The sequence below is a fragment of the Pelophylax lessonae genome (assembly GCF_965119305.1).
Source record: "Pelophylax lessonae genome assembly, chromosome: 9".
Classification (NCBI taxonomy): Eukaryota; Metazoa; Chordata; class Amphibia; order Anura; family Ranidae; genus Pelophylax; species Pelophylax lessonae.
In genome coordinates, this window is record NC_138776.1 from 258,583,067 (window position 1) to 258,597,915 (window position 14,849).

General features: G+C 43.5%; 1 protein-coding gene and 1 pseudogene across 2 annotated transcripts in view; both read left to right on the forward strand.

Annotated features, from left to right (window-relative positions):
• LOC309563428 (uncharacterized protein) overlaps positions 1 to 14,849 on the forward strand; it is a gene marked incomplete at its 3' end in the record, with an annotated part of 51,122 nt that overhangs the window by 21,108 nt on the left and 15,165 nt on the right. The window lies entirely within an intron of this gene.
• On the forward strand, positions 451 to 7,143 carry LOC309562781 (annotated as a pseudogene). Its single transcript, XR_014226221.1, has 4 exons — positions 451 to 660; positions 1,157 to 1,254; positions 1,360 to 1,501; positions 6,251 to 7,143. The product of XR_014226221.1 is annotated as an uncharacterized misc_RNA (transcript).

Sequence of the window (14,849 nt, forward strand, 5' to 3'; positions counted from 1 at the left end):
TAAAACACAGACCTGACCGGAGAGGTGAGGAGGATTCTGGGAGGTCACATGACATCACTCTTATCTCTATTAATAAAACACAGACCTGACCGGAGAGGTGAGGAGGATTCTGGGAGGTCACATGACATCACTCTTATCTCTATTAATAAAACACAGACCTGACCGGAGAGGTGAGGAGGATTCTGGGAGGTCACATGACATTTCTTATGTCTTTGTAATGACCTGACTAAAGAGGTGGTGGGAATTCTGGGAGGTCTGTAGTAATAACTGTTGAATGCTCTCTTTACACAGGAATATCAAGTACTGAAGAAAACATCAACACCCAGCAGCTGTTTCCCCAGGACATTTTCCATCACAGTGCCTCCACCTCAATGCCTGACAACAGAGGTAACCAGTGCCAAGAAGATTCTAGAAGTCGCCAACAAGATCATTGATCTGCTGACTGGAGAGGTAAGCGGTGCCGGGAATTCTGGGACATTATCCAGTAACAGACAAGGGATGTGTCTGGATGGTGACTGTATCATTGTGTGTGTCAGGTTCCTATAAGGTGTCAGGATGTCACTGTCTATTTCTCCATGGAGGAGTGGGAGTATTTAGAAGGACACAAGGATCTCTACAAGGACGTCATGATGGAGAATCAGCCGCCCCTCACATCACCGGGTAAGAGGAGACTTTATTGTAAAGGAGAGAGCAGTACGGAGGATCCACCTAGATCCCCCATCATTTGATAAACACATAGAAACAATGTATTCAGTCAGTGTGTGTGTTTCCTACACAGAGAAGAACACAGACAAAAAACTTCAAAGAGCCCTTAGCAATTTGGCGAGCCAGCCGGCCTTCACATCATCAGGTAAGAAGAGACTTTATTGTAAAGGAGAGAGCAGTACGGAGGATCCACCTAGATCCCCCATCATCTGATAAACACATAGAAACAATGTATTCAGTCAGTGTGTGTGTTTCCTACACAGAGAAGAACACAGACAAAAAACTTCAAAGAGCCCTTAGCAATTTGGCGAGCCAGCCGGCCTTCACATCATCAGGTAAGAAGAGACTTTATTGTAAAGGAGAGAGCAGTACAGAGGGTCCACCTAGATCCCCCATCATCTGATAAACACATAGAAACAATGTATTCAGTCAGTGTGTGTGTTTCCTACAGATGGATCCAGTAATGGGAACCCACCAGAGAGATGTCCCCGTCCTCTGTATTCCCGGGATTCCACACAGGAAGATCACACCATCCCTCACCATCATCAGGTAGGTGGGACTGAAGGTCTAAAATTCAAAAAGTATGGGATGATAATCTTCTAAGTAATTTCTTGTTTCTTTTGATAAATATATTCTATCCTCTTTGGGGTCCAGGATGAAGAACTGGAAGACATCAAAGTTGAGATTAAAGAGGAAGAAGAAGAGAGGTTGGTGAGTGGAGATCAGCAGTCTATGGAGGAGGGGGAGATGATTATGGAAAGTAAACAGAAGGAATCTTCTCTACCTATGAACTCAAGTGAGTAATAAAAAACAAATCCCATTTTCATTTTACATACTGTACAGCATATGAAAGTTCCAACATCCGTTCCTCAATTTAATTTCATATTCCCAACAAATGAGGAGGAGATACTGTACACCATATGAAAGGTCCATCTCCATTCCTCAATATAACGTCATGTTCCCAACAAATGAGGAAGAGCTACGGTACACCATACGAAAAACGAATTTACATTCCTAAAATGTGATGTTTGTATGAGAAAGAGAAGTTCCCAATCTCTGCCTCCTGCAGCATGTCCTCACTCTTTAACTCCTCTTGCAATATGTTTTGACTTTCCGACCATCTCTTATAGAATATTAAGTCTCTGACCTTCTACCGTAGTATGTTCAAAGTCTTTTAGTCCAAAGGTTTTTGTAAAATTGCAAACACTTAATTTTATTGAGGTCCTTTGGTGGGGTCAATGAGGGTGCTTGAGGCTACCATATTGATAAGCTGTCAACCACTGCTTTATATTACTCCATTGCCATCATTTTTCCAGGGAGCGAGAAGGATCCATCCCCATTCTCACCATAACAATATGTAGTTGACAAAGACTGTTACCCAGTGTCATTTGGGTGTTCTGTATTTTAAACTGGTCACAGAAATTAAAGGAACACTTTGAAAACACATCAGATCTCTATGGAGAAAAGTATCATGCTGGATATCTATACTGGTATGGACTGGGTAATGTGTTAGGATGTATACTGGTATGGGCTGGGTAATGTGTTAGGAAAGAAAGGATGCCACATCGTTTGACGGAAATGACACCCTGAAAGTCAAAGTGAAAAAATTATGCAGCAGGCTAATCCATTTTGCTGAAATTTAATTGCAGCAACTCAAAATAGTAAGTAGTGTGTAATGTCCCAGATATAAAAATAAAAGAGAGAGTATGGATTTTAAGGGCCGATTGGGAGAAGGAAAACCAAGAATCGATAACTTAAAGCGGAGTTCCACCTAAAAAAAAAAAAAATGACATAAAAATACCCCCGGGACAGTCAGGGCTAGTGCATTCCACAATGGCTAGCCTCTGATCTGTCCCGGGTTGCACTTACCTGCAAGAAGAAACACTTACTTAAATGTATTGCCCAGAAGCTGTTTAGAAGGGAATGACGCGTGTGCACCGGAACTGACGTCGGGGCCGGTGCAGGCGCATTGATTCCTGGGAGCGATGACGTTCAGCTCCCAGGAATCATTGCAAGCCAGGAAGTGATGACGGGCCGTGGCCGCCGAGGGGAGGAAGAGGAAGTAAGGTAAGTATATTTTCTTCTAATCCAAGGTAAGTAAAAATAAAAAAAAAAATGCGATTATCCATTTCTTTTTAAGGTGACCCGGACCAAGAAGATGGACAGAAGAGTAATTTTAGGGTGGAACTCCACTTTAAAAATTGAACATTTTATTAGATTATCCTGCCTGATATCCTTCTGGCAGGATACACGGTCAGCTACTACCCCGGAAGGTTTACTCCGAAAGTCATAAATATCATATCATGGCTGTGAGCGGTATATAATAGGAACCATCCAATATCCTGTCTCCATACCCTCTTTTGGAATATGTTGTAGTATACTCCTGCACTGTGTGGTTTGTCTATGAAAGGTCTCCTCCAATAAAGTGGATCCCAAGTATGGGATGGAGAATTATGCCTTTGACAATAAACTAAGGAGCCATAATACAGTGCGTCTCTGACTTGTATAAGCCACTAAGAGGGGGAATCTCCATAGAGGGTTATACTCAAAGGATTGCTGCCACAATACGGGGGCTCTATATTAGCTGAAGAAATAATACCCAGACTGGTCTACATCATCAGCCGTTGTCATAAGACACCTATTACTATAGGGATTCATATATCCTGCCTACTATTAATACTCCCACACACAGCAAGAATATTGGTATTACTCGGTCTCTCTGGCCCTGACGAAGCCCGATGCGAAACGCGTTGGCTCATTGGGACCCTCAAACCGAATATCAACAAAGACTTCTTGCACCAACATCAGCTTGAAGCATGTATTGTTTCCCTACCAGGGATATATTTCTGTGCAGTTTTTAATGTTTTGGTGAATATATGGGGGATTTCCTGTTCGTTTGGTGGTCCCTCATGTACACACTAGATATTTTTTTATATGGTTAATCTAATAAAATGTTAAATTTTTAAGTTATCGATTCTTGGTTTTCCTTCTCCCAATCGGCCCTTAAAACCCATACTTTCTCTATTTTTTTTGATATATATATATACCTTTAGGGGCTTAGGCCAACCTTCACGGTAATTTTCTTCCATAATGTCCCAGAGGTGTTCTATTGGATTTAGGTTAGGCGAGCAAGATGGCTATTCAATGGTATCAATTCCTTCATCCTCCAGGAACTGGCTGCATACTCTCGCCACATGACATTGTTGTGCACCAGGAGGAACCCAGGACCCACTGCACCAGTATAGGATTTAACAATGGGTCCAATGATTTTATTGCAATACCTAATGTCATTGTCTAGCCTGTAGAGGTCTGTGCATCCCTCCATGGATATGCCTCCCCAGACCATCACTGACCCACCACCAAACAGGTCATGCTGCATGATGTTACAGGCAGCATAAGGTTCTCGGCGGGTTTTCCAGACCCTTTAACGTTTGTCACATGTGCTCAGGGTGAACCTGGTCCCATCTGTGAAAAGTACAGGGCGCCAGTGGCGGACCTGCCAATTCTGGTGTTCAAAGGCAAAAGGGTACCAGTGGTGGAGCTGCCAATTCTGGTGTTCAATGGCAAATGCCAATCGATCTTCATGGTGCCAAGAACCCACTAGAGGACGTCGGGCCCTCAGGCCACCCTCATGAATGCTGTTTCTGATTGTTTGGTCAGAGACATTCACACCAGTGGCCTGCTGGAGGTCATTTTGTAGGGCTCTGGCAGTGCTCATCCTGCTCCTCCTTGCACAAAGAAGCAGATACCGGTCCTGCTGATGTGTTAAGGACCTTCAGCGGCCCTGTCCAGCTTTCTTTAAGTAACTGCCTGTCTCCATGCTCTTGAGACTGTGCTGGGAGACACAGCAAACCTTCTGGCAATGGCACGCATTAGAAAATGGATTGTTGGAGAAACATGAACTTTGAAGGCACTGGGTTAATTAAGATAACAATTTTATTGATTCACAACTAAAATACTGTACATCGAAAATGTGAACACCTCCCCTCAAAAAAGGCGTTGATATATATAACCACTGTATCTGACTAGCAAAGTATATGATCGATGTGATGATAGATATACAGAAAATTCATAGAGCTAAATTGCTCGACATGTTTCGTTTGAACAGTTTCTTCTGGAGCTGGTAGTTAAATGCTCTTGGCTATGGTACATCCCCATCCGGGGAAGGTAGAGACACGCTTTTGAGCTGCTATCATGGGCATTAATTCCTGCTTTAGACGCCTGCTGATCCTTTTATCAGGCAACTTTGCCTTATATGTTTCCTTACAGAATTACCATATTGGCTGGACTTATTTGACCTTTACAAGCAACTTCAGGCGCCCATTTCTGCATGGATATGACTTGTACCTTTATTAACTGCTTTCATGTTGCTCCCGGCTGCTGACTCCACCTTCCTCGTCATCACACTCTGCCTCTATGCCTGATACTATGCTGTTGTTTTCACTTTACACAGAGCATTTAACTACCAGCTCCAGCAGAAGCTTGTTCAAGCGAAACATGTCGAGCAATTTAGCTCTATGAATTTTCTGTATATCTATCATCACATCGATCGATCTCGATGGACGGCAGTCTACACATTTGTCATCTTCTATGAGATCCTCTTGATGTGACGTATTTAAAAATTACCGCAATTACCATTGTTTGTATGTATATCTATACTTTGCTAGTCAGATACAGTGGTTATATATATCAACGCCTTTTTCGAGGGGAAGGTGTTCACATTTTCGATGTATTTTAGTTGTGAATCAATAAAATTGTTATTTTAATTAACCCAGTGCCTTCAAAGTCCATGTTTCTCCAACAATCCATTTTCTAGTACATATGGGATGTGGCACTTGATTACATGTATGTGCGCTCAGTTTGCTGTTGTCTGATAGCGCATTCAATTTAAATGGGACATATTGATGTGCCATCCTGGAGGAATTCAACTGCCTGTGCAACCTCTATAGGGTCCAGGTATGGCCTCATGCTACCAATAGTGACACTGACCCCAGCCAAATGCAAAACCTAATGAAAAACAGTCAGAAAAGATGAGTAGGGAAAAAAAAATGTCACTGACCTCCACCTGTAAAACCATTCCTGTTTTGGAGGCCATCTCATTGTTGCCTATCTAGTGCACCTGTTGTTAATTTCATTAACACCAAAGCAGCTTAAACTGATTAACAACCCCCTCTGCTACTTAACTGACCAGATCAATATCCCAGGAGTTTAACTGACTTAATGTTGTACTCTGATTAAAAAGTGTTCCTTTTAATTAGTTTGGTGTCAAAATTGCACCTAATTCCAAACCAAAATTTCTGAGGAATTTTTGAGTTTGTAGAATATAGAGCAGGGATCCTCAAACTACGACCCTCCAGCTGTTGCGGAACTACACATCCCATGAGGCATTGTAAAACTCCGACATTCACACAGACATGACTAGGCATGATGGGAATTGTAGTTCCTGAACAACTGGAGGGCCATAGTTTGAAGATCCCTGATATAGAGTATATGATGACTCAATGCAAAGCATGCAGAATACTTATTTAAAATGACTTCCCAACAGGTGGATACAATGTCTGGAATACCTCAGAGGGACATCTTATTTTATCTTCAGATTGTAATGCAGAAGATAATAATATTGCACAATATTCTTCAGGAATAAATCACATTGATCAAAATGCTCATCACATAGCTTACTCCGTGGAGAGGTCAGTGGATCCCTCTACTCCTATGAAATCATCGGTAAGTACAGTAGACATCCCGAGGAACACAGCAGAGAATTCCTTGACGTGTTTGGTATGTAAGAAATATCTCAATAAAAACGGAGTACTTTATAAAGAACAGGTCAGTCACACGGGTGAGCGTTTTTTCGTATGTTTAGAGTGCGGGAAATGTTTCACTGAGAAAAAAACACTTCTCAAACATCAGAAAAGTCACACATGCAGGTATCTTTATTCATGTTCGGAGTGTGGGAAATATTTCAATGACAAAGGAAATCTTCTCAAACATCAGAGGACTCACACTGGTGAGCGTCCATATCCATGTTTGGAGTGCGGGAAATGTTTCATTCAGAAAGAAGACCTTCTAAAACACCAGAGAATTCACACTGGTGAGCGTCCTTTTTTATGTTCAGAGTGCGGGAAATCTTTCATTCAGAAATCGGACCTTCAGTGACACAAGAGAACTCACACAGGGGAACGTCCCTATTCCTGTTCTGAATGCGGGAAACATTTCAATGACAAAGGAAACCTTGTTAAGCATAAGAGAATTCACACGGGTGAGCGTCCGTTTTTATGTTCAGAGTGCGGGAAATCTTTCTCTGAGAAAGCAAAACTTCTGAGGCACCAGAGAATTCACACCGGTGAGCGTCCTTTTTCTTGTCCAGAGTGTGGGAAACGTTTCAGTAAGAAAGAAAGCCTGGTCAGCCACCAGGAAAAACACAATTGAAAGGCTTTTATGTTAATGATCAGACTTGTGGAAATGTTTTACACATAAAGGAAATCTAAATAGACATTGTAGAAAACACTTCTGCTGATAAACATACAGTGGAATTTACCAAATGGAACTCGGAACTAGTCCATAGAAATGTATCATTTAAAAATAAATTTTATAGTACAACCTGGTGACATTTTTAGGTAGAGTCTGTGGTAGTATGTGGAGAATGTAGTGTGGATGGTGGAGGAGAGCTGTCAGAGAATGTAGTGTGGATGGTGGAGGAGAGCTGTCGGAGAATGTAGTGTGGATGGTGGATGAGAGCTGTCGGAGAATGTAGTGTAGATGGTAGAGGAGAGCTTTTCGGAGAATGAAGTTTGGATGGTGGAGGAGAGCTGGCGGAGAATGTAATGTGGATGGTGGAGGAGAGCTGTCGGAGAATGTAGTGTGGATGGTGGAGGAGAGCTGTTGGAGAATGTAGTGTGGATGGTGGTGGAGAACTGTCGGAGAATGTAGTGTAGATGGTGGAGGAGAGCTGTTGGAGAATGTAGTGTGGATGGTGGAGGAGAGCTGTCAGAGAATGTAGTGTAGATGGTGGAGGAGAACTGTCGGAGAATGTAGTGTAGATGGTGGAGGAGAGCTGTCGGAGAATGTAGTGTGGATGGTGGAGGAGAGCTGTCAGAGAATGTAGTGTAGATGGTGGAGGAGAGCTGTCGGAGAATGTAGTGTGGATGGTGGGAGGAGAGCTGTCGGAGAATGTAGTGTGGATGGTGGAGGAGAGCTGTCGGAGAATGTAGTGTGGATGGTGGAGGAGAGCTGTCGGAGAATGTAGTGTGGATGGTGGAGGAGAGCTGTCGGAGAATGTAGTATAGATGGTGGAGGAGAGCTGTCGGAGAATGTAGTGTGGATGGTGGAGGAGAGCTGTCAGAGAATGTAGTGAAGATGGTGGAGGAGAGCTGTCGGAGAATGTAGTGTGGATGGTGGGAGGAGAGCTGTCGGAGAATGTAGTGTAGATGGTGGAGGAGAGCTGTCGGAGAATGTAGTGTGGATGGTGGAGGAGAGCTGTCAGAGAATGTAGTGTAGATGGTGGAGGAGAGCTGTCGGAGAATGTAGTGTGGATGGTGGGAGGAGAGCTGTCGGAGAATGTAGTGTGGATGGTGGAGGAGAGCTGTCGGAGAATGTAGTGTGGATGGTGGAGGAGAGCTGTCGGAGAATGTAGTGTGGATGGTGGAGGAGAGCTGTCGGAGAATGTAGTATAGATGGTGGAGGAGAGCTGTCGGAGAATGTAGTGTGGATGGTGGAGGAGAGCTGTCAGAGAATGTAGTGAAGATGGTGGAGGAGAGCTGTCGGAGAATGTAGTGTGGATGGTGGGAGGAGAGCTGTCGGAGAATGTAGTGTGGATGGTGGGGAGAGCTGTCGGAGAATGTAGTGTGGATGGTGGGGAGAGCTGTCGGAGAATGTAGTGTGGATGGTGGGGAGAGCTGTCGGAGAATGTAGTGTGGATGGTGGGAGGAGAGCTGTCGGAGAATGTAGTGTGGATGGTGGAGGAGAGCTGTCGGAGAATGTAGTGTGGATGGTGGAGGAGAGCTGTCGGAGAATGTAGTGTGGATGGTGGATGAGAGCTGTCGGAGAATGTAGTGTAGATGGTAGAGGAGAGCTGTCGGAGAATGAAGTTTGGATGGTGGAGGAGAGCTGGCAGAGAATGTAATGTGGATGGTGGAGGAGAGCTGTCGGAGAATGTAGTGTGGATGGTGGAGGAGAGCTGTTGGAGAATGTAGTGTGGATGGTGGTGAAGAACTGTCGGAGAATGTAGTGTAGATGGTGGAGGAGAGCTGTCGGAGAATGTAGTGTGGATGGTGGAGGAGAGCTGTCAGAGAATGTAGTGTAGATGGTGGAGGAGAACTGTCGGAGAATGTAGTGTAGATGGTGGAGGAGAGCTGTCGGAGAATGTAGTGTGGATGGTGGAGGAGAGCTGTCAGAGAATGTAGTGTGGATGGTGGAAGAGAGCTGTCGGAGAATGTAGTGTGGATGGTGGAGGAGAGCAGTCGGAGAATGTAGTGTGGATGGTGGAGGAGAGCTGTCGGAAAATGTAGTGTGGATGGTGGGGGAGAGCTGTCGGAGAATGTAGTGTGGATGGTGGGGGAGAGCCATCTGAGAATATAGTGTGGATGGTGGAGGAGAGCTGTCGGAGAATGTAGTGTGGATGGTGGGGGAGAGCCATCTGAGAATATAGTGTGGATGGTGGAGTAGAGCCGTCAGAGAATGTAGTGTGGATGGTGGGGGGAGTCTCCATTTTCTGGTTGCAAGAAGCGACGATGATCCAGGAGGGGCATCAAGAGGCAGCTGCGCTAAACCTCTATGCAGCAGTCGTCGGGGCATGAAGCGTGCCCAGTGATAAATTTGTCATCTAGTCCAAGAGGGTGAGTTACAAATCCTATCCAAGGGCCTTTATTTTTGCCCTACTGCCAGATTTCAGAACTTTCACTTTAAGGTTGAGATGTTTAAATTTAAAAGATCTCTTAAGACCAAACAACATTTTCACACGTCAACAAATATAATGCCCGCTAGGCAACTGACACCATTTAATATTTGACAAGGAGGGCATGCTTACTATGTTGTCTGATACAAGTTATGTTGAGCTTAAAAATAACCCGTTGCAAGGAACCAAGAATGCATTAAGCTCCTTGATTGACATTGGAAAGTAGAATGGTTGGATATCTGAAGACACTGCTGCATTTCTATATAATGAACACCCTTCCTGTCCGGTCATTTATGGTTTACCCAAAATCCATAGGCACAAATCCACAAAAATTCAGACTGATTGTTTCTGAGACGGGGTCGATCACCCAACCGTTGGCCCAATTCCTTGATTACCACTTACAACCCTTGGTGAGAAAGTTACCGGCTTATATTAGGCATACAAACAACATTTTGTAGAAATATAATGCCTTTTCAAATTTTGATGATGGGTGAAAACTTGCAACCATGGACATAAGATCCTTGTACACATGCATACCTAATGAAGCCGGATTGCAGGCTGTTAGGCATTTTCTGACTGGTTTAGAACTGTCAAATGTACCAAATAAGTTTTTGATCGAATGTCTTGACTTTGTGCTCACAAACAAGTATTTTGCATTTGAGGGGACCAAATATGCACAGACCGATGAAAATGCCATGGGAATCCCCACAGTCCCCTCTTTTGCAAATCTCTTTGTTGATTACCTCAAGGAATGCTATATTTATCCTTCTGATGCTTTTTCTAACCATATCAAATGTTGGTTAAGATACATAGACGACATTTGCCTCATTTGGGCAGGTGATGAAGTTCAGTTCTTCGATTTTGTTGATTTCTTGAATAATATCTTTACAGGGATTGTGTTTAATCCAGAAATTTCACCTTTCTTGGTGTAATGATCACAAACTCCCAGAGTACCTTGGTTACATCCCTTTTTACTAAACTTATTGACAGAAATATACTGTTGCATTATTAAAGTGCACACCCTAAACACCTACTCAACAGCACGCCCATCTCTAAGTTTATGAGAGTCCCACAAATTTGCTCTAATGAAAATGACCAACAAAGACAACTTAAGATGTATGATACATTTCTTGAGCAGGGATACCCTACGGAGGTACTCAATTAGGCATTGGTTAAATCCATGACCACTCACACTAGACCGACTAAAACCACCGATCGCCCTTTATTCATTCACACATTTAACCGTGAATCTAGGCACATGTCACGTACCTGGTCGCAGGCTGAATTTCTGAGAGGGCTTCCCTTGTGGCTAAGGGCAGAGCATCCCTGAAGGTGGTAACAGGGAGTGCTATGCTTAGAGAAGCAGGGGGTTGGCAGCTTCGACAGGCAGAGGTGATAAACCGATATCCGCTGGATGGCAGCTGATGAGCAGGATGCACTGCCGGGCAGCAGGAGTCCCTCAGGAGTACCGGGTGAGAATTGAAAGCAGGGAAAGCCAGGAGCAGAGTCAGGAGCCAGGCCAGAAGTCATGCACAGAAGGTCAGCCAGGAGTAAGCAGCAAGCAAGGGCAGGAGTCAGCCGGGGTCATACACTGGTAATCAGGCAGTAGCGGAGTCAGAGGAGCAAGCCAGGGGTCAAGCATGGATCAGTAGGCAGAAGCGGGGTCACTGGAACAAGCCAAGGGTCAAAGCCGGGAATGGAGACAAGCAGGTCAAAGACATGCTGGGTTGGTAACAGGAAATCCAATAATAACAAGAACAGGAACACAGGAGTACACGGGAGAAGCTGAAGATCTTCCAGCAACTAATGGCTCATGCTGCTGGCTTTAAATAGTCCACTGGGCGCCAGAATCTGTCACGCATTGTGCATGCACACTGGTACATGGATCCTCCCGACCGTTTGTGTGCATTGGCGAAATTCTATGTGCCAATCCTTGATTTTGATGGGCATATGCAGGTGTTCCAATCCTTTTAAGAACCGTTCTCTGACAGCACATCAGACAGGCATTCACACAGAATTTGTATATTCTGCAGGCAGATAAGTCATTGATATCTGGCCTTAAAAAGGTGCCTATAATTGCACATTAATGCAACAAAACACTATGTGACCAACACATACTTGTCCAAGTTGACCCTAGACACAAATATGCAAGACCCGCACCTAGAATCTCCCAGAAAGCTGGTTGTTTCAAAAGTCAAATTTGCAACGTTTGCTACTCTCTCATATGTGGCGAACATTTCACACACCCACACAAGGGGAACCATTATCGTATTTAGGAATATATGAACTGTAATACTGATTACTGTGTGTATGTTCTCAAATGCCCATGTGCACTCCTATATGTGGGAAAACCAACTGACCCTTTCAGGAGATGTTTTCAAAAACACAGGAGTGACATCAGGGTAGCCCTGTCCAAGACGGTGGAAGGCGTACAGATTGATTTAAACAAACTGGTGGCTGTACATTTTGTTATGCAAAACCATTAAATACATGAACTGAGGGGCATGGTCATTGAGCATGTCAAGCAGCCCATTAGAATCGGGAACCATGATCGTCTTCTTTTACAACGTGAAGCTTTCTGGATTCACACCCTTTGTACGGTACAACCTGGGGGGCGCAATACCTATCATTCACATGTTTTTAAATGATAGATAATTGATCCATTGTCTTGGCTAATACTATGATTGAAATTTATTCATTAGGACTATTGGTGTACTCTTCTCATTTGTCTTTCACATGCTCTCCCCCCCCCCCCTCCCCACAATTTTTGTTTTTACTATTGTTAGGTGGCGAGCCTTTAGGCCTGGTTCACACCTATGCACGTTGCAGTTTGCATACTCCAGGTGCATTTTGCATTTTTCAATACACGTTTTTGATCAATTGAAGACTATGGAACCAAAAAACAGAAAAAAGTCCCTGGCCCTTTCCGTAAAATTCACAGATTTGAACGTGACCCATAGGAGAACATGTTAAATGGACTGCAGTGTGTTTCTGCAAAATGGAGAGGGCACTAAAAATTGCATAGGTGTGAACCAGGTCTAAAGCTGGATTGCCCACTCACATGGACACTGACCTGCATATTCAGCTTTAGCCCCCCAGCATTAACATTCTTCCGGAGCTCAATCAAAAAGGATCCACATAAAATTGCGAAAATTAGGCAAATTGGAGTACAGTGATCCATGGTGAAAAAAAACAGGCGAAACAAAGAGGGGGGGGGGGCTTGGCAGAAATGGAAGGACAGAAAAAAAAAAAAAAAAGAAATGAAAGGACTAAAGAATAAAGAAGAAAAAGAGAACGGAGAGTGGGTGACACGTTGAATAAGGGCTCCAATGGCTGTAGCCAATGGACTGTGTAGTTCCACAGACATATGTTCCCTTGCTGGAGGTTGCCACAGCACTCAGTATCCTAGAGCTTTCCCCAGATACGTGTGCGATGGGACTATTGTTATGGACACACAGAGCTGGGCTCAGGAGCAAGCTCGCTTGCTATGGGGCCACTTTTGAAATTAAGAGCCCAGAGCGCCAACAGGGGCCCCAAGAAGAAGAGGAGGTAACGTAAGTACTGTATAACATATTTGTTATGTTGATGGGAAAAAAAATTGAGCCTTTAGTAACGATTTAATACACAATCAATCAAGTTTCCTGAACTTTGCTTGTGTTTTTTTTTTTTTTATTTTATTTTTTCTAACTCTATAATATTTGCTAAAATAACAAGAAACACATAAAAAATTGGCTGTCAAAGAATTGGAAAAACAACGTAGGCTGCAGTTTTTATAGTCTCCACAAGAAGGCGTTCCTACGAATTGCCAATGGAACGCACAGACAGGAAGTGATGTCAGGTATAAAAAGGAAGTTCCGGGTGAGAGGTGAGTTCAGGAGGAAGCAGAGAGGAGACATTGCTGGAACTGGCAGTAGAGGAGGTAATACGATTTTGTATTTTTTTATTATATTTCCCGACTTATCTCCACAGCAGCATACAATTGTGTTTGGCTCCACTCCTCAAGTTCTCATAGGATCTCCTACTAAAGAATTGAAGTCCCACCCAGATGGCTCCATCCTATTTTTGTCTTCGTTATATAGGATCGTACAGTAGGGAAGTCCATGACAGTTTCCACTAGGTTGAAGCACTTGTGTGAAGTCCTTGGACTATCCAATGAACACTGTGAGGATCACTTTGTAAACAGTGCTCATCAATTTCAGTTACAGTCATCTCTTTCTGGCAACCCACCCAGTTTTTCGGAGAGTTCTTTCCCCCATGTGTATGTAGTCATGAGAAGGTCGGGAAAAATTGAAAATTTGTATCAAATACTTACCTTAATTTTCTTTTTTTCTTTTCTTCATGACTTATTTCTATGGCAGCACCCTTGCCTCCCCAGAAAGTGTAACGACTTCTTACAAGAACTAGCTGGGTAGGACTTTAGTCTTTTAGTAGAAGGTCCTATAGGAGCTCGGAGACCAAGCCTAACCTACATGTATGCTGCCAAGAAGTAGTCAGAAAAATAGGTACCAAAACTTACCTTAATTTTCCTTTCCTGACTTACCTCTATGGCAGCATGCATCCTGCCCCAGAAAGTGTAACAACTTCTTAAAAGAATGAGACCAGCTGGGTAGGTCTTCAGTTTTGTAGGAGGAGATCCTATGGGAGTTCGGAGACCAAGCTTAACCTACATGTATGATGCCAAGAGGTAGTCAGGAAAATAAGTATCAAATACTTACCTTCATTTTTTTTGCCTGACTTACCTCTGTTGAAACATGCATCCCTCCCCTGAAAATGTAACGACTTCTTACAAGATTAAGACCAGCTGGGTAGGTCTTCAGTTTTGTAGGAGGAGATCCTATGGGAGTTCGGAGACCAAGCCTAACCTACATGTATGATGCCATGAGGTAGTCAGGAAAATAGGTTTAAAATTCTTACCTTAATTTTTTTTTTCCTGACTTTCCTCCAATGGAGCATGCATCCCTCCCCTGAAAATGTAACAACTTCTTACAAGAATAAGACCAGCTGGGTAGGTCTTCAGTTTTTTAGTAGAAGATCCTATGGTAGCTCGGAGAGAAAGCCTAACCTACGTGTATGCTGCCATGAGGTGGACAGGAAAATGGAAAATAGGTATCAAATACTTACCTTAATTTTCTTTTCCTGACTTACCTCCATGGCAGCATGCATCCTGTTCTAGAAAATGTAACGACTTCTTACAAGAATGACACCAGCTGGGTAGGTCTTCATTTTTTTAGTAGGAGCTCCTATGGTAGTT